Source organism: Megascapheus bottae, chromosome 30 (genome assembly GCF_031878675.1).
Source record: "Megascapheus bottae isolate mThoBot1 chromosome 30, mThoBot2.hap1, whole genome shotgun sequence".
Lineage (NCBI taxonomy): Eukaryota > Metazoa > Chordata > Mammalia > Rodentia > Geomyidae > Megascapheus > Megascapheus bottae.
Window position 1 is genome coordinate 9,765,169 of NC_143538.1, and position 19,319 is coordinate 9,784,487.

The window sequence follows — 19,319 nt, forward strand, 5'->3', positions numbered from 1 at the left end:
TCTGAGTACTGATTGGGTCTTTCCCGTGGACAGGGTCTATGAGAAACTGAGGTTGTTTCCCAGACTTCCCTCTTTCTGGTGTCTAGTGGTTGAGAATGCCCACTGCTGGTAGGACCCTGTGGAATAATAGCGTTATTGCTTCTAAAGGCATTTCAGGATTCAAAGACGTTTGTTAAAGAACTTGTAGCAGCCAGGGTAATGGTGCATGCCGGCAACCCTAGCTACTCAGAAGGAGAAGATAGGAGGATGTTTGGAGGGCTAGCCTCGAGCACCAAGTGTGAGATCCTATCTGTAAAATAACTAAAAAGCATAAAGGGGCTGAAAGCCTGACTCAAGCAGTAGAGTGGCTTTGCCTGTGGGGCAGAATTTGTGGGTAGGTCTTCCAAGTGGTAAAATACCCAACCATCCTTTACTAGTAAATCCCAAGTCTCAACCTCCAGGAGTTTCTGTCTAGACCCACTGAGGGACTGGGACGCAACTCAGTGCTTGAGTGTCTGCCCCAGAAAGAAGGGTCTTCTGGAAGGTCAATCCCCTGTCTCTCTCTCTCTCTATCTCATCCTCTAACTTCAAATTGGGTTCTTGCTAGCTTTGTTCAAGCCCTGCTTAAGGTCCCTGCCTCCTCTTCTGTCTTCCTGGGTCTCACCTCATCTTTCTTTTATTTCATCATCATGTTGCTATAATTTGAGAAGGAATCCCTTCTGGTATCATGGCCAGTGTGTAAAGAAGGCTCATGTCCTCCTCCCCATTTCCTTTCCCTGACTTCTTGGCTTCTCCTCCACCATCTCCCCTCTGCCCTTTCCAATCACCTTCGTTTTGGTTTCCTCTCTTAGGGGGCCTTTCTAATTCCTTAAAAAATAAAATCAGGTCTCTTTTTCTTATGACTCCTGCCTTTCTTTTCTTTCTCTAGGATCTCTTCTTTCCTGGGAGTTCCATGCCTAGTACAGAGTCACATTACATCCACTACCACCTCAAAGAACTTTGACCTCTTCTAGGCAGTCTTGCTCTGGTCTGAGTGGGGTTCGCTGCTAAGCTGCTCTTCTTTCTTTGGTAAGCATTTTGTACCTGCCGTCATAACTAAAAATACCTCTCTTTTTGTCTGAGCCTTTAGTCTCCAAATACCACCCACCGTGAGATTCACTTTTTAATCCTCAGGTAAGCTGGGTTTCTTCTCTCTTAGTACAAAGCAATGCGTTCCCACTACGGAAAAAAAAAATTGGAACACATAGACCATCCAAAATATTATAGATAGAAATACCATTAATACTTTGATGTGCATTCCTCTCAACTTTCCCCACCCCATCCATATTTATGAATTTTATAGATTAACAAGATCACTGCTTAGATGGTTGGTATTTTCCTCTAAGCCACTTTCTGTGCTATAGAAGGAATTTTACACAACTCTAGTCCCTTACCCCAAGTTATCTAGAATAGGGCAAGGATGTCTGGCCCAGAGCTAGGTTTGTACTTGCTCTTTCTTTCCCCCACCCCTCTTTTTATTTTGTTATTGGTCCTGGGATTTGAACTCAGGGCCTGGGCTCTGTCTCCAGGCCTTTCCGTTCAAGGCTAGCATTCTATCACTTTGAGCCCCACAGCTCCACTTCTGGTTTTCTGGTGGTTCACCAGAGTCTCACAAACTTTCTTTCCTGGGCTGGCTTTGAATGTTGATCCTCAGATCTCAGCCCGCTGATTAGCAAGGATGATAGGCCTGAGGCTTCAGCGCCTGGCTCCTGTTCTTTCCTTGAGATTAAACCAGTATCTGGGACTGGACATGTGAGGGGATCGTATAGATGGGGAATTAGTAATTGTACTGAGAAACATCAAGCTTTCCTGGAGAGGTGGTTTATAATGTGGAGGACAGGGTGAGTTGCAGAAGAGCAAGTACGTGTGGGAGTCTCCTAGTTCTGGGGTTTCATCTTACTCTGATTTCTCAGTAATTTGTGCCTCTTCCCCAGATTTTGCTTGTACCATGTTCCCAGACAGCTGTGTGCATCTGATCATACTGAATGTATCTTTGGTTCCTTAAGGGCACACATATGTGTGTGCTCTGTGTGTGTGTGTGTGTGTGTGTGTATTTTTGCCTTGCTGAGCAAAATGCTTTGATACACAAAGAATTTTCAAATTATCCCCCCCTCTTTTTCAGATCATTGCTCCATCTATTCAATTTAGAAGTTAGTAGCAAATTCAATACTTTTATCTTTTAGAACACAAGAGTAATTTTTCCTAATACGGGCTGCTCAAAACTACTCTACTTTAAAACACAAGGCAAAGTACGACCAGGAAAAGTTCTCTAAGCACAACGAACCCTTTAAAAGTCAATGTCATATTCATTGCTATGAAATATTTCTCTCACTCTCTCTTAGACATCTGTTTCCCATTAATGCAATATTGGGTACTTGAACTCACCCACCATTTTGCATACCAAGCAGAATGCACGCAAATTCACCACTATGTGGGTTGGAATTTTTACTTTATATTTATATTTATAGGCAATCCTTCCAGCAACTCCTAAATGGTTACTGATATATTGTGTGTGGGGGGTTGGAACCAAAATTCTCCTATCTCAGCCTCCTGAGTCTCCAGGATTACAGCTGAGTATCCATTGTGGTACTGATACACTTTTGGTCTTATTTTTTTTTCATACTTATCTTGAGAATTAAGGGCCATCATCTGTGAAATGAAGAACTTCAAACCTTAAAGTTGTCCGTGAACCCTGGCACACTCTTGTAATCCTAGTTAGTCAGGAGGCTGAGATCTAAGAATTGTGGTTCGGAGCTCATGCCTGGAAGGAAAGTCCATGAGACTCATATCTAATTAAACACCAGAAAACCAGAAGTGGCACTGTGGCTCAAAGTGATGGAATGCGGGCCCTGAGCAAAAGAACTCAGTGACTATACCCAGGCCCCAAGTTCAAATACCACAACAAACAAACAAACAAACAAACAAAACCTTGGAAGTCTTTGCTTTTTGACCTGGTCTGGCTCAACTATCACCACTATCAAGCACCAAAGTCAGCGAAACATCTGAATCCTGAGTCTATATTTCCAAGTGACTTTGACCCAGAAATGAGAAATGCAGTATGGAATGTTTGCTAATGAGTCATGAATTTCATTGTAATTGCTTCCACATTCCGGATAGCTTCTATAAACCATTTAATCTGGACATATCCTACAACAATCCCATGTGTTGTAAATGATTTTGTTTTATTTCTTGGGTTACTGTTAAGGGCTTATTTTCTGGTTCATTTCATTTTCTTAAAGAAAGCCACACACTTGTGTTTGTGCATATATCCCCTGTCTCCATATATATATATATATATATATATATATATATATATATATATATCTGGGCACATCCATACTACTGTAATTTGGCTTCAATCTGTATATTTTTAAGATAAAATAATTATGAAACAACAACAACAGAAAAGACTCTCTCATCATTTGTTTTGGAAATGAAAATAAACACAATAATGAACAAAGTTGAAATAGGATCTATTTCAGAGTTGATCTAGTTCAGGTCTCAGAGTGAACATGCAGCAACGTCCAATCTGTTTTCTTTCCCAGGCCTCAGAGTCTGCAGTGGAACTGACAGACACAGCCTGTGTTCAGTGCAGTAATCATGGGAAAATTAATTGACTTTGAAAAAAAAAATGCTCACATCATAAAGTGATGCGTTGTCACTCCACAACTTTGGCACTTAAAGTGATTGGTTCTAATGGCACAGTGTGGGCCATAGCTGGTATGAAAGAACTGAAAGACGGGGCAGACATTGTTAGCTCTTTGGGGGAATGGGTAAAAATGGTTTTCTTTTTTGAATGAAGCTTTAAACACTGTAGCAGTGAACCTCTCTCCATTCACAGAGAACCAGTGGCAACGATACGTTCTTCTTTGACTCAGTACATCTGTGAAGCAAAGTGTAACAGCATTTTTGCCTGTCTCTTCTGCCTCTTTTAGTCTCTGTCCTGTCCTGTCTTTATAGCTTGGGGATATTTTCCCGAAGAAATAAAGTTGGATGCTTTTCCTTAATGAGTTTTCTGAGCGAACAGAGAGGTTCCTTTTTCCTATACCTGGCCATGCGTCCTTTCCGAAACTTCTAGAAACAACGATGAATTTCTTAACAGGAAGGCAAAGCTGATTTGCATGAGTTCTCACAACTCTGGAAGTTCTGAGCATTGAAACAGTGTCACCCATGTCCCTAAAGAGTTTCCAAGCTCCAGAAAAAAAAAAAAGAAGAAGAAGAAGAAGGAAGTGTGTGGAGGAAGGCAGTTCAGTTCGAGTATGATTTCATGTTTACGGAAGCTTACCTCATGTTTCATAGCTTTTATCCTGTTGACTACCGACAGCTTATTAACTGAATGGCATTGGAGACTGGAGGTCTTGTTTGAAAACTTACACGTTGAAAGAGGTTTTGAGATACACTGCAATTTTGCCTTGAGCTACAGGAATATGGATTTCTTGTTGGCAATTCTCAATTATCCTGGCTAGTAGGAAAAGTGCTCCAGTTTTTCATGTGATGACCCGAATAGGGTTCATAACTAGCCAACTGCAGGACGTCGAAGGTGTACCATAAAACTCTGGAAACACGCTCAAAGTTTATCATGTTTAATTATTATCATTAGCTTTAAAAAATAATTCTGGGACTTCCTTTCAGTCTTATTTATGTAGAATATCTCTTTCTGCAATGGGCCTTATTTTTCTTTTAAAGGACAGCGTTAGGTAGACAGACGTTTGAAGGCATGGGGGCTATTTCATTTATTTATTTATTTATTTGCTGGATGCTCTCAGTAGCTTGTCATTGCTTCTGGTCTTCCAAAGTCTACAGGACAGAAATGCCTTTGGATGCCTTGAATTAGAAGAAAAGGAAAGGAGATGATACTAGTTACTAAGAATGTATTCCTGAAAACGTAATTTTGAGGACATGCATGAATGACACCCAAATGGTGTTAACTCAATCATATAAAAAGAGTATCAGGGGCTGGGAGTTTGGCCTAGTGGTAGAATGCTTGCCTAGCATGCACGAAGACCCGGGTTCGATTCCTCAGTACCCCACATACATAGAAAAAAAAAAGCCGGAAGTGGTGGTGCTGAGGCTCAAGTGGTAGAGCTCTAGCCTTGAGAAAGTCCAAGGACAGTGCTCAGGCCCTGAGCTCAAGCCCAGGACCAGCAAAAAAAAAAGAGTATCAACCAGGACAGAGATTCCACTTTTCCTGTATGTTGTGTACAATGTGACATTATTAATCACATCTATTTTACTTATATATTCTTGACATATAGACAAGACAGATAATCGGTTTGTCTGTCTGTCTGTCTATCTATGTAAATACACCAGAGGAGTTTGTTTGGAAATTGTAACTACTTGCTTTTTGTGGTGCTCAAGGGGAGAATCTACAGTATATTTTAGGCAAATGCTCTAGCACTCACCCTCATCCTTAGCTGTACATTTTATTTTAAATAGTTTAAAACTAACAAGAAGTTATAAAAATTGCCTCTTTCCCCTGTTTCTCCTAATGAAAGCACCTCACTTAACTATATTGCATAACCAATCCTAGGGACCGATTTCGGCACTGTGAACATAGTATTCAGACTTTGCCAGTTTTAACACGCACTCCTTTCTAGGTGTGTATTAATATAAATTAGTCTATATTATATGTAATATTAGGGCTTAGACATTGTCTCTCAGCTTCTATGCTCAAAGCTCACACTCTATCACTTGAGCCACAGCTTCACTTCTGGTCTTTTGTGGTTCAGTGGTGATAAGGGTATCACAGACATTTCTTCCCTGGCTGTCTTTGAACCTTGGTCCTCAGATCATAGCCTGAGTAGCTAGGATTAAAGGTGGGAGTCACTGGCACCTGGCTCAGCACACTGATACTGTTTCATGTACACATTGTTTATGTGGCACTGAGGAATGGAACCTGTAGCCTCGTGCATGCTAGGCAAGCACTCTACCGCTAAGCCACATCCCCAGCCTCTAAGGAAACATCTTCTATCAAAGTGATGAAGGAGATTGGGCTGTTTCCATCCTGACACCCAATGGATGATCCCATCGACAACCCCGAGAGGTCTGTGGGTGAGTGATGACTCTTAATCAGGGTTGTACAGTTGTGACACCAGAACCTGTTGTGTGGCCTAGGTCAGCATCTCAAGATGTGGGGAGTGAGTTCTCACGTGACAGCTTTAGGGCCAAGCTCTTACTCCATTTCCTAAGACCTAGCACAGTATCTGATTGCATACGTCTTATCAGATTTTCCCATTGGACATGGATAGGAGGGAGAGAGAGAGAGAGAGAGAGAGAAAGAGAGAGAGAGAGAGAGAGAGAGAGAGAGAGAGAGAGAGAGAGAGAGAGAGAGAGAGATCACATCTGCTCCAGTAGGACAGGCAATAGGCCACCATATTTGGTGGTTGGTATTGGACAAAAGTATGCTTCTTTCCCAAGAAATGGAGCAGCTCCTGACTGAACACAGAGAAACACCCTCGTCGGGCAGGCTGCCCTCAGTCTTCTACCATACCATTCCTGCCTAGGGCTCTTCACTGCTTTGCTTTGTGGTTAAGGTGGCATCCCAAATCTCTAACTGAGGGGTGAGGTCTATAAGATCCACACGGATGTGGCTTTGCACAATTACATCCTTGTCTGGGCCACATCGCATTCCATTCCTCCACCGGGCCCGGAGGTGGGGGCAGTCATGGTGGTGTAGGCAATCTTCTCTGACTTGCAAGGTGACCCCTGGACCTTTGTGTGTGCTCTTTGCAGAAACACGTCTGCCTTCTGGACAGCATCACCTGTATCCGCATTCTTCAGGGGTCAATTGCAAGATATTCTGTTCTCAAGCACGGAGTGGTATCAGGTCTCCATCACCAGTCAATCCCATTCTATCCTTAGTTTGTGAGTATGTTTTTTATCTTTGGTGGGATACTTATAGAACACTCATCTCCTTTAAACTTATTTCCATGAAGGCAGAGGTGATATGGACTTTATGATGATGTCTTCAGGGTTCCATATTTGTTGAATTAACTACTGAGTGGATTAATAAAAGCATCGTACTTCATATCCTTATTTTTCCTACAGAGTGAGGTAAATGCTACATGTGAGATTTACAAGTATTTGTATACTGTACTGAGTTCCTGAGTTTAGGGCTAATTTCTTTTTCTTTTCTGTCACAAGTCCAGGCTGCTGTAGTTTCTCATAGGAAATCACACATCACTTTATGATTTTTTTGCCATTTCGGTTTGTTTTATTGTTTTCTGCTTTGGTGCAATTATGTTTAGAACAATGAATTAGTATTAGCGTGGTTCTTTAGTACAATTTTCATTCTGAGACCTCTCCAGCAAGAAACCATCCTCATGCCAGGTCACCAACTCTGGATGAAGTGATACTTATTTATTTATTTATTTATTTATTTATTATTATTATTATTATTATTATTTTGGTGCTGGTCCTGGGGTTTGAACTCAGGACCTGGGCCCTGCCCCTGAGCTTTTTACACTCAAGGCTAGTGCTCTACCACTTGAGCCAAAGCTCTACTTCTTGTGGCGGCTTGTGGGTGGTTCATTGGGGATAAGAGTCTAAGACAGTTCAGGCTCAGGCTGGCTTTGAACCATGATCCTTAGATCTCAGCCTCTTGAGTAGCTAGGATGACAGGCGTGAGCCCCTGGCTTGATACTAATTGTGTGTGTGTGTGTGTGTGTGTGTGTGTGTGTGTGTTTTCAAAAAACAACCCAGCCTTCCTTTTCTAAGTCTTCTGAAAATGACTTTCTGGCACTCGGGGTGTCCACTAGAATCCGGGCACAAATTCTTTGTGGCTATGCAAATCATTCGCTCCAAAAAGGCAGAGGCTATTATCAAGGAAAGGAAATCTCCTGTGTGGAGATAAATCCAGAGGAAGGCGGGCTAAAGGGAATGAGTCAGAGGCCAAGCGACCCTTTTGCTGACTCCATTAGTGTACTGTGTCTGGTCACTTAGATAGGATGATGTGACATGGGTTAAAGACAGGGTTGAGGAAATAGCTTGAGTGAAGACTGGCAGAAACCTTTGGTGAAAAGACTCAAGCAACTCTTCGGATATTCCAACTGCTGAGTCTTGAAAGGTGCAATGCACAGAAAATACAAACAAAAGGAAACAATCAGATCATTTTGTTTTCACTTCGCACCTGAAGCATCTAAAGCGTGGCTTCAATGTTACAGCAAGGGTGTATACAGTAGATAAGATATTCGTCATATCATATAGACCATGCCTCGTAAATTTAGGTAAGGGATTAACAATGCAGTGTCAGTTCTGCACGTTCCAGGTTTGTTTGTTGCAGAGTATGGGATGGGTGGACCCACACCTGCATGCTCAGGTACATTCATATTTTTCAATTCCAATTTCAAGCTGGAGACACGTGTCAAGTGATAAGAGTATCTACCTGGAACGTACCTGGCCCTGAGTTCAAACCCAAGTACTATGTTTGGGTTCAAGAGCCCAAAAGCAAACCTCATTTATTCATCTTGCCCAGGTAAAGCTGGCATGCACCAAGACTACAACACTTGTTTTTTTCTTTTCTTTTTGTCAGACCAAGGAGGTCCTAAAAAAAGTTCTGTTCCTGGTGAATGCCTCTGTCAGCAAGAGACAGCTTAGTATGCCAGAGAGAACTCAGATCTTTGGAGTGAAACCTTTGGGGATAAGGCTTAATTTTTGCTTTTTACTAATGTGTGATTTTTGGAAAAGTCATATTAGCTTTCTGGGCTGTAAGTTATCCCCTCTACCTTGAAAATCATGTTAAAATCGTTCCGCTGACCAATTTCATAATATTGTTCATACGGAAAATCTCCAAATGTTATTCTGAAAACAAGGCACACATAGAATAGAATAATTGAAGCCTAATAAATATACATATACATATATATATATATGTATTGGTAAAATGGGATGATTTGAAACCTGTATGTAGTATGTGATGATCAAATCAGGGCAGTTCGCTTATCTTCTCCACCATTTATCCTTTTTCTTCCAACCATTTTGAAATAGCAAAATGCATTGCTGTTACCTGTAATTATTCTGCTATGCGACAAAGCATTACAGCTCACCTCTCCTCTCTGTGACAATTTTGCACCCATTGGCTAATTTCTTCCCATTTCTCTTCCTCCTGTCCCCAACCTCTGGAAAATTCTCGAGTCTTTCCTTTGATAAGACCATTTTACTAAAAAAACTTATCATAGAAGAAGTATGCCTGCCTCCCCCCCACAAAAAATGTTATAGGTGACAAAAGCAAGCGTCATTATCCTTTGAATGTTCACCATACAAGACTGCAAAGATGAAAACCATTTCTAATAGCAGTGAAAATGTACATTTAACATCTAGACTTATAATTTAGCAAAGGCCCAAGGGTAAAGGCTCAAGGTGTTAACATTTAAGGCTATAAAATATTAAGGTTATAGAAGCTAAAAGTTAGTCCCTCCCAAATAACATTGATTAAAGATACATAAAATTAATTTTTTAGGAAGGAAGGTAGAAAATGAATTTTCATCAGCTATTTCTTGGTAGCTCATTTTGTAGTATTTTGGTAACTTGTTTAGCTTCAGAGTCACTTTCTAGAACACAGTAACTAAAATCTTGTTAAAAAGACTTTTTGTTTAACCTGGAAACAGCCAGAACAACTAGTAAGAGGGCAAGTAATTTATACATAAAAAAATCAAAGACTATCTCAAAAATGAATAAGCCAGTATGAAAATAACTGAGATGATTTGCTATAAAAATGACTAAAAGATTCAAATTAGATTCACATTAAACTGGTGAGGATAGATTGTTAATTAATTGAGATAATACACACATCCAGTAAGTATTTGGTGAGTCAAATCAACTTTTCCTAACCTGCAGAGAAAGTAAAGTGGAGATATAGAACATGAGTCTACCATGAAGCAAACAATATTAAACTGGGATGAATTTCTTCTAGTTTCTTTTTTCTTTTTATTTTCAATTTTACTTTTGCTTTTTTGTTTCTTTAGTTTTTTAAAATGAAAATTTTATTCTTAATTTCTTTGTTCTGTTATAACATTTGGGGATACTATTCTTCTTAACCTTTCCATCCTCATCACAAAAGAAAAGAAGAGAGATACGAAAGAATCACATAGAAATGACAGAAATGGATTTCATTGGTAATTCATTCATCAACTACAAGGGCGTGGATTCATTGGCTGTCTGGTTGGACCATCCTTTGGCTCCTGAGTGTAAGAACCTGGGGAATGGTGGTGGTGTGAAGAGCTTTTCTTGCCACGAGAAACGTGAAAGGTGGAAATCATATAGATGGAGTACCTGTCACACAAGTGCAAGACCCTGAGTTCAAACCCCAAGGCTTGGAGGATAAAAAGAATAGTGGATCTTGCAAAGGCAAGACTCAGTTTTAAGGTAGGAGTTACAATACACATTTAAAAAAATAATCAAAATGACCCTGTATGTGTAAGAGTAGTTTCCTCTCCCATAGTACCAACTAACTAGATAAACCTCGACTATCTAGGTAGATCTGTGAAGATATTTAGCTGGTGCCTAGTGGTCCCTGAGATCAGATGGCCCTCCAATGCCAGAATTATGCTTTGGACCGACCCTACCTGAGAAAATCACTTCTGTCTCTGCTACTGAGTCCTTCTCATGGAAGGAAACCCAGCTTAGAAAGCAGACCCTGCATCTTTAAGAACTAGTTGCCTGGCACATGGGTAGACTGTACTAGACAAAGCAGCCATTACTTATGCATTCCTGCATACCAGGCAAGGTGAAAATAATAGAATAAACATCATATACTTCATTATGATATCGGTTTACACTTCCAGGGTACACAAAAAGAGGCCATTTCATCAAGCTAATTGCCTGAAAGTAAAAGAGAGAGAACTTTTAGCTATTAGTCTATTATAGGGCTTCTTTTTTTCCACCCTTAATCACAAATAAGGGCCGTGTGTCCCTGGGGGGGGGGGATGTGTATTCTAATTTACAATTGAACTACAGATCAGAGCAATCAATCTTGGGTAGCACTTTTACAGTGTAATTGCTGCAACATAACAAATAGAAAAAAAAAAACCGAAGAAAGGAAAGAAGAAGAAGGCCTAAGCTTGGCTTTAGCTTGAGGTAGAGCTATTTCCAGGCACTAGCTCGAGGTGGGAGGGAAGAGAGAAGCACCATGAACATGAATATACAATGAGGGCTCGTTAGTGGCCGAGGGTTGCCATGACGAATGGCATTATCCCCAGCCTGGTGCCGCCTAACCATGAATTTTATAACGACCCATTTATCATGACTTGTCATGGGTTTCTGTACTGTGCTTTCTTCCAACTCACACACCTTTCTCTATGATGGCCCTAGGAATCTTTCCCTTTTTTTTTTTTTTTTTGAATTATTATTTGTTTCCTTTTGTACTGATTTCGGGCTCTTTGGAATAAGTGTTCAGTTAAGTAACAGGCTAATGAGTGATTTGGGACTTCAGAGTTAAAGGAACGAAAACTTGATGATCCTTCATTCTTCATTAGAGTCATACCATGGAGAAAAACATTGGGCTAAACTTTGAAAAAAAAAATTCCAAGGTGTGGTCGCACTCTCTTTTCCTTCTTTTCTTCCTTCCTTCCTTCCTTCCTCCCTTCCTTCCTTCCTTCCTCCCTCTCTCCCTCCCTCCCTCCTTCCCTTCCTTCCTTCCTTCCTTCCTTCCTTCCTTCCTTCCTTCCTTCCTTCTTTCCTTCCTTCCTTCCTTCCTCCCTTCCTCCCTCTTTCCCTTCCTTACTTCCTTCTTTCTCTTTCCATCTCTCTTCCTTCTTGATTGCTTGCTTACTAACACTACGGATTTACTTAAAAATGAACCAAGTTGTTTTCCTTTGATTTATTGTTTCCCTTTCTCTGTACTTTACCAATCTTTCAGTGTCTTCCATGTCCAACCCAAAATTTGAGAAGTCTTTTCCAGTGGTTTTGAGGTTCTTGCCAAAATGTATAAGGTTGAAATATTTGTCAGATTTTTTTTTTTTGCAGTGAGCATTTTACAAATGGGCGAGTTGATTTCTCACTTAGAAACCTATTTCACTTGCCAAAAAAAAAGGCAAGCCAATAACTTGATCTTTGATAACAACTCACTACTATCAAAATTAAAAACACACCAAAAAGCCATGAAGGCAGTCTCCCCTGAGAGACATCACGAGACTGTTTCAATAGCCATCACACAGGTGCTATCTGCAAAGGCCCTTGGCCAGGAGGGAAAAGAGTTGTGTGAGCCTGACAAAGTGAAGTTGACCAGTTGGCCAACAGTAAGGCCAAAAGGTCCTGTTGTCTGTGGGCATTGTGATTCACTGGTTTGGTTATAGTGAGTTAGTTACTGAACAAACATGGCTTCTTCAGTTCAGCCAAGGGAAGTGCAGAAGCGCAGAGGAGCTGACATATGGCATCCACCCTGTGTGTGATTTATGCACAGGAGATACCCACTCAGCCTGTTCCAGTGTAATACTTATGGTGACCCCTTGGTACCCCATAAGTCGCAGTAAATGGGAAGGGTTGAGGTTCGCGATCAAATCTTTAGATTCTTAAGACTTAATGTTCCCAGCCAAGGCTTACAGCAGAAATTCTCCTGAAATAATCAAGTATAGTTCTTCCTAAATATCTTTAAAGGAGTGCCTTCACTTCTGCCAGAGATAGAAAAATCTGGGTTTGCTCAGTCCCTTATATAAAATAGTCTCCTATTTTTTTAGGTGGGGGTTCCAGTCCTGGGGTGTGAACTCAGTGTCTGGACACTGCTCCTGAACTGTTTTGGCTCAAGCTAACACTCTTCCACTTGAGACATAGCACTATTTCCAGCTTCTTCTGTGTATGTGGTACTAAGGAATTGAACCCAGGGCTTCATGCATGTTAGACAAGCACTCTACCACTAAGCCATATTCCTGGGCCTAGTTTCCTGTTTTTTAAATGAAACATAGACCATCCTCTAAATATTAAACCACCCTGGGATGATACGGGCACAAATCAATGCAGATGCTATATAAATAGTTTTAATACTGCTTTGTTTAGGAAATATTGGCAAGGAAATTAAAAAACAAACCATTCTGTCATATAGTCACTACTTGGCACATTATAACTTTTGGAACTTTTTAATTTGTGATTGGTTGAATGGGGATATACAATACATATTTAAACTTCTCTCTCACTCACTTATTGTGACAGTTTTGGGACTTGAACTCAGGACCTGGATATTATCCTGAGCTATTTTGTTCAAGGCTGGTACTTTACCACTTGGACCACAGCTCTATACTTCTGCCTTTTTTGGTGGTTAATTGGAGATATGAACTTCACAGATTTTTCCTGCCCAGGCTGGCTTCAAACTTCAATCCTCAGACATTAGAGGAGACTCAGACTCCTGAGTAGCTGGGATGGCAGGAGTGAGCCATGGCCACCTGGCTTTAATCTCTAGTGAAAGTAAGTTCAGAAGGAGCCATTGAGAGGGTGGCTGGTGTTTATATTCAAGAGCTACTTACTAGAATTTCAATCGACATGTACATGATGATTTAAATTAAATTCCCATTCTAGTCAGAATCAGAAGAGGAGTCAAATTCTCTTTCATCATTTAAAAATGCAGACATAAAATGTTTTCTAATAAAAAGACTCTGGTACCATTCTAGATCATGTTTTTGTGTCCTAAATTTGCTAGACATTGCATTTTTTTGTTTGTTCTTGGAGAAACCCTCCTTGTTCTTTCTCTAGAAATGAATGAAAATAGGATTTGTTGAGATAATTTTGCAGAGAAGGAATTCCATTATTGGCAAGTGATATTCGAAACACTGTAGTTGTGACTGAACAGATTAAGACTGTGTCTACATGACACCAAACATCTGGGTGCAAAAAGAAAAAAAAAGCATAGTAATAAAAAAAAAACATCGATATGTGTTTGACAGGCTACATCTGGGTTTTTATAAACATCTGGGTTTTTAACTCTTTCTTTCCCTTAGGTTCCATCCTGTGTTTGGTCCCTCTCAGAAAGGCAACAATTGAGTTAGATAAAACTGTTGTATTCAATTAATTTGCAAATACAAACTAATTATCCTCTTTAACATAATATGGAATGAATAAAATCCACCACCCCCTGGGCAAACAAATACCAAGAAAAACTTCATAATTAGTCTATGTAAGAGAATCAAACTTGGCTTAAAGCATATTTAAATCTTGGTCACACTTCCAGAGGCAAAAGTCTTTGAAGGTATTCAAGGTAACCATTTTCTCTCATGAGGAATAGTTTTCCACAACTATGAGACCCGATTAATTTTGTTGTGTTTTGACAATAGTAAAATTTATCAAACACTTAGAAACATCTGAGATACATCTAGTCATAGATGTTTCCTTTGCCAATTGAATTATCCTAGCTGATAAAAATCAGTGTAAACCTACTTTCTGGGCCACCTTCTGACATGCTCCAGGCTGAACCCTAAAGAGGAATCAAGTCAAATTGAACTTCAAAGACTTTATGGCAATGAAAAGCACCTTTTGTGACTATTCTCTTAGGGGTGTGTGTGTGTGTGTGTGTGTGTGTGTGTGTGTGTGTGTCTAAGACAAGAGATTTTTCTCTAAAAAAAATCCTTATCATAATTATTGAGCATCTCCTCTGTGTTTTATTCTCAATCTAATCAGTTATAATGAAAGTAGTCTGCTTGCTTTTTATAGTCTTAAATTTTTGAAATGATTAGTACTTCCTTGAGATAGCCCATTAATAGGATACACAGACCAGTTGAAAAGGCAAAGTCCAAGAGAGAGTGTATGTGAGTATATATACCCATAAGGTTGTTGCAATTTAAGTGCCTTCAAAAGATCTAATTTGATTCTTTCAAGGCAATTCTGCAGCTGTGAAAATTAAAGGCACACAGAAACAAGAGACACTTTAATGACTGCATAGGTTAAGAAACATTTAGAGGTTTTACTAGCCTTACGCTGAAAAAAAATTGTTTTGTTTCATTTTTTTTGCTGTTAGCTGGGAAGAATTGAGCCTCCCAGCACAATAGAAATTGCTGGATTTTATAGGCTGCTATTTCCTTGATCAAATTTGTCCCATTTCCTCCAACATGCTTCTAAACAAGCTGATGTGCCTCTCCACAGAATTCCAGTCCCAGTCGGAATCAATCAGACTTCAAACTGTAATGAAGTAATGTCACTTAGATCATCTTTGCTGTGTCATCCGCCAGCTCATCCCCTCTACTAGGAAATCATATACTTATCCCCACTTTACAAGAAAAAAAAACAAAACACCCAAACTCTCACTCCATCAGGTCTAATGACATCTTCAGTCATTCACAAGTTAATAAAAATCTCCAAATCATCTGGGCCAGATAAGGAGGAAGAAAGCCAAGCATTGTGCTCTAATGACAGGCTGTGACTGCCCTCTGAGCTGTCATGGGTCAGTCATGTTAAGAATGTGTGTGTCTGATCATCTGCTGATTCTTATCGGCGCCCGCCAGCAGGGAGCTGGAGAGCTTGAGAGGACCAGTTTGGGAACCACAATGAATAAACAATGACTTTTTTTTTTTATTGTTGGGGGCTGGGTAATAGAGTGAGGGGATTGATAGATACTAAAACATGATGACACTAGCAATCAATAGACCAATTACTGGACAAAGTTATTGGAGAGGGCATTCCCGTGTCTCCTGAGACTCCAGGTACTTTGAAGGGACTTTTAACTGGGAGAAAGTCCTTGTATTCAGAAACAGGCTGCGGTCTCAAGACCTGAAGACTTTGCTCTCAAAGACAAGCCTGGCTTTTTTTGGCTAGGGTTCCTATCTGGCTGATTTGAAATCACCTGTGGAGTTCACAGAAAACAAGAAAAAAGAAAAAAAAAAAAGAAAGAAAGAAAAAAAGAAAAAGAAAGAAAAAAAGATAGTTTCCTGAATTCCCTTAGGCACTCCATCTCAGGGGCTCTGAGAATATGATGAGGAATAAGACTTGGTATTTTTCCTTTCCTCCTTTCTTTTCTTGTCTTTTCTTTCTTGTCTTTTCTTTCTTTCTTTTTTTCTTTTCTTTCTTTCTTTCTTTCTTTCTTTCTTTCTTTCCTTCCTCCCTCCCTCCCCCTTTCTTTCTTTCTTTTCTTTCTTTCTTTCTTTCTTTCTTCTTTCTTTTCTTCCTTCCTTCCTTCCCTCCTTCCTTCCTTCCTTCCTTCCTTCCTTCCTTCCTTCCTTCCCTCCTTCCTTCCTTCCTTCCTTCCTGAGTCACTACTGGAGTTTGAACTCAGGACTTCACATTCTAGCTGGCCTTTTCACTCAATTTTGATGCTCTAGCACTTGGATTATAATACTTCCATTTCATTGGTGATAAAAGTCTCTCAGATTTGTCTACCTGGGCTTGCTTTGAACTGTGATCCTCTTAGCTCAGTCTCCTGAGTAGCTAGGATAATAGGCATAATCCACTAGAGGCTGGCACCAATGCCAACTTTAAAAGCTATAGAACATATAACATGCTTTAGCCAGGACAGGAGATGTCACAGCCAAGGATAACATATCATCCAGAGGAGGAAGTGGCACTCACTTCCTTCCAGAAGTGTAGAGATGCCTGTCATTATCCTGTAGGGACCAGCTCAGAGCTCGCTAAGCTTTCTCCAAAGGAGGAATAGTCTGCAGACGTGACCCAAATTTAATTCACCCTTGTGAAGAGGAGGTTTAAAACAATGGCATGATTCTTGTATTAATACAGAATCTATAAACCAAACCAAACCAAACAACAACAACAACAACAACAACAATAAACCCCACAAGACTCCTGGCATCAAGTGAGCAAGAATAGACTAAAATGATTTCTATGAACAAATGACTATCGATCAGAGGAGAGGACAGCCAAGGGACGTGACCACCAGAGCCTTTGTATATAAAATAATAACAATAATTAATGTCATCATCATCATCATCATCATTATTGTCTTCTTGCAAATTCTCAGTCCAGGATCAACTCAAATTTCAGGAGTCATGAATTCAGGTCTTCAAGGAGCCTACATGCAGAAGCTAGTTCTGTATTACCCAGTCAGAAACCACTTTCTTCATGGTCACTTATTAAACCTTCTGTACCTAGCATCAGGATTACTTATGTGGTGTCAATGCCAACAAGAAGAATCATCTTGGAAGAGCTAAATACGTTATCTAACTGCTGATGGCCTGGTTGGTCATCTCTGAATGATTGACACATGTCCCAAAACAGGGACTCATATAAAAAAAAAAACAAGAGGAAGAAGAAGGAGGAGGAAGAGGAGAAGTAGGAGGCGGAGGAGAGGGGGAGGAGGAGTAGAGAAAGAAAATCAAGACAGAACTTGGGTTTTACTAGTGAGATTACATTGTGTTTTCTCCTGTAAGAGATAATGCCATCCTGATTCTTTTCAAAGAGAAAACAAGGCAGCCTGACTTGACTCTTTGGCTTCAGTGTACGTCTTCCTCTTGCATTGATAATATTACTCTGGTCTTATTATCTCATTAGTCTTTGGATCCTCAACGCTGTACTGATCATCTTTGTTCTGGGGCTGTTTATTTATTGTTCGGTACTGGGGCTTGAACTCAGGACCTTTTGTTTGTTAGGCAAGTATTCTACCAATGGAGTCAAGTCCCATTCTCCTCCTTCCACCATCCAATTTCTAAGGGTGAAGGGGGGTGACACAGACTACAAGAGAGCAGGCTTGTAGAAGTTTTAAGCCCACCACTGGTTATAAAATTCCTGCTCTGTAAGTTCCCTTCCAGAACTGTGCATTGATACCAAATGTTAATTCTTGGCTGAGGACACAATGTCTTATAAATGTCCTGAAAGAATATCATTTTCCCTGTAGAAGTGAAGGTACTTTTCTTGAAAGCCCTGCTAGAAAATAAATAAATAAATAAATAAAGAGATTAATTTCCCAAGTAACATCCCCTACTCGCTTAGAAATCTCTTCTTCAACCCTCACTGCCATGTAGTACTCTGGTTATTCAGCAGTGGGAGGGAATTCTCACTCAGAAGGGAGACAATAGACATTTGAAAGATGTGTAAAAGGCTCAAACCCAACCCCAAACCTCAAAGTAGAAGAAAATAATCTTACCTACCCTGCTAATTCTTGTCCCCCCCTTTTTCTCTCTCTCTCTTTCTGACATAGCCCTAACATGTCCTTACAAGACTCAAAACTGGCTAGAAATGTATCCTTGTGAACGAAAAATAATAGAACAGATTCAGCTTTGGGAGGTCTCAAAGGCTTTGCTTCATCTCCTTTGTAAATAGATCCTCTATTGACTCCACATGTGCCTCCTGGTTTTTCTAGGCACAAGGCGATTGATTTTAAGAGAGGGTTTTTTGCAGCACCCTGGCAGAAAATCCCAGAGAGGTTTAGCGTGAAGTGATAGGGCCTACCTACCCACCTCTGCGCTCTGGTTTGTTATGTAGTTGCATATTTCTGCCCTTTTCTATTCTTTGAAATGTTTTGAATTAAAATAGCTTACTCAAGGTCACTGCAGGCATATGGTCCTGCTCAAAACTTTTAAACAAAACATTAGTTTTTACAACCTTTTGTAATTTGGTATTGTACACAACATGGTTATAGGCTGACTTTCTGTAATCTTTTCAGTGGGTGACAGAAATATGAGAAACAAATTTATAAGCCATTTAGTGAAGCATTTAATCAATTTCATGCATAGGAAATAACTCCGATTGCTTAGCTTTATCAATCTTTCCAGCAGAATTCCAGTCAACGCCATCTCCAAATGGAGCCCCCCCATGGGGGAGGGGGTGGGGGAGGGGGGAGGGGGGAGGGGCGAAGGCTGAGAAGAAACCTTTTCCTGTGACAGAATGGAAATGTCAGCGACTTCTGAAGTCTGTCTGACAGGGTCAGCGAGCGTCTACGAGCCTTCTGGAGACTGTTAATGTATTTCAGAAAGAGAGCACGGGTCTAATGTTTAGAGGAACTTTTCAAAGCCCTTTACTGTGAAGTTATTCATTAAACACCCTTTTCCCAGAGTGATTCCTGCAAGGCTCTGTGTTAGGCTGATAGTGTTTGACTCTGGGCTCCGAGAAACACTTTTATAAACCAGTGACAGTGGTGACGACTTTCAAATTCCTGAGGAAAAAGAATGAAATGATTCTTTTATTTAAAATGTAGAACGTCTCTATGGAAGAGTCACCAAAGTACCCGATTACCAGGATAACAGCTGTAGCATTTTTCAAGGATTTTTATGTTGTCTTTAAGGTTTCATGTTCTGATTTTCTTTCAAAGTGTCTAAAGGATTAGTCTAGCCTCTGCGAGCATAGTAAGCTAATATTCTCTTTGTTCTTACATGCTGGAATCTTTCTTATAAATGCATGACCCCCGAACAGCATCAAGTTCTTTTCTTTCTTTTTAGTGT

General features: G+C 40.2%; 1 long non-coding RNA gene across 5 annotated transcripts in view; it reads left to right on the plus strand.

Moving 5' to 3' along the window:
• LOC150044403 (uncharacterized) overlaps positions 1 to 19,319 on the plus strand; it is a 66,303-nt gene that overhangs the window by 41,437 nt on the left and 5,547 nt on the right. For all 5 annotated transcript variants that reach the window (XR_016533191.1, XR_016533188.1, XR_016533192.1 and 2 more), the window contains exon 8: positions 6,751 to 6,882. This is a non-coding gene — a long non-coding RNA (uncharacterized LOC150044403). The remainder of the gene's footprint in view (positions 1 to 6,750; positions 6,883 to 19,319) is intronic.